General features: G+C 48.3%; 1 pseudogene; it reads left to right on the forward strand.

Moving 5' to 3' along the window:
- Positions 1 to 538, forward strand: LOC124239217 (metaxin-3-like; annotated as a pseudogene).
- The last annotated feature ends 335 nt before the right edge of the window (positions 539 to 873 follow it).

Genomic DNA, 873 nt, shown 5'->3' on the forward strand with positions numbered 1-873 from the left:
CCCATACTAAACTTTTTAAGAAAACACAAACATAATGCTGATTATGCAATCTCAGCAAGACAAGGGGCGGATACACTGGCTTACATTGCTGTCCTCGAAAAAAAGCTACTTCCTGCAGTGCTTCCGCATTTTCGACTGAGAGTGACAGTTCTCTGCTGTGACAAAGCTATGGCTTGGGTCTGCACCATGAATCCCTCTTCCCTTGAGTTTGGCCCTTCCTGGAAGAATGTCTAAGGGAGAACTGAACAGGATTCTGCTGACCAGACAGCCTCCGTCTACACCGCTGGGACATGGAAGCACAGGCACACACAGCTGCCAAGGAGGGTCTGAATCTTCTGTCCAACAGATTAGGGACACCTCAGTTTTTCTTTGGAGAGACCCTTCTACCTTGGCTGCCTATGTTTTTGGCTTCCCTGCACCTCTAAGTTCACTTTCCTAAAGTTCAGTTACAAGAACATTTGAAACAGTTCTCCAACCTGTGTGCTCTTTCAATGACATCCTAAACCGTTATTTCAGGCTCAGTCTTGGAGATGGATGACAATCTCGCCAAAGCCCTCAACTCCCTCCTGAGTGTTGGAGGAGGCCATGGAGAGAACGTGACCTCTGGTTTACTGCTGAAGCTGGCCCCCGGCAATCAGAGACTCTTACTCCTTCCTCTGTCCTGGGAATGTACATTCTGCCCACTGTTCCCACACTCGGAGCCATTTCAAGGATGCAGCCTTGGGAAAGTAATGTGGTGTTGAGACCATTTGGACCAGATACAGGCCTGAATCCCGTTAAGGTCTAAACGTTTAAGATTCCGGCAGGCGGGTACAGAGATCTACTCATCTTGCAGCCTCCCAAGACAAGCCTCGTATGTAAGTTTTCTTGCTT

Source organism: Equus quagga, chromosome 5 (genome assembly GCF_021613505.1).
Source record: "Equus quagga isolate Etosha38 chromosome 5, UCLA_HA_Equagga_1.0, whole genome shotgun sequence".
NCBI lineage: Eukaryota > Metazoa > Chordata > Mammalia > Perissodactyla > Equidae > Equus > Equus quagga.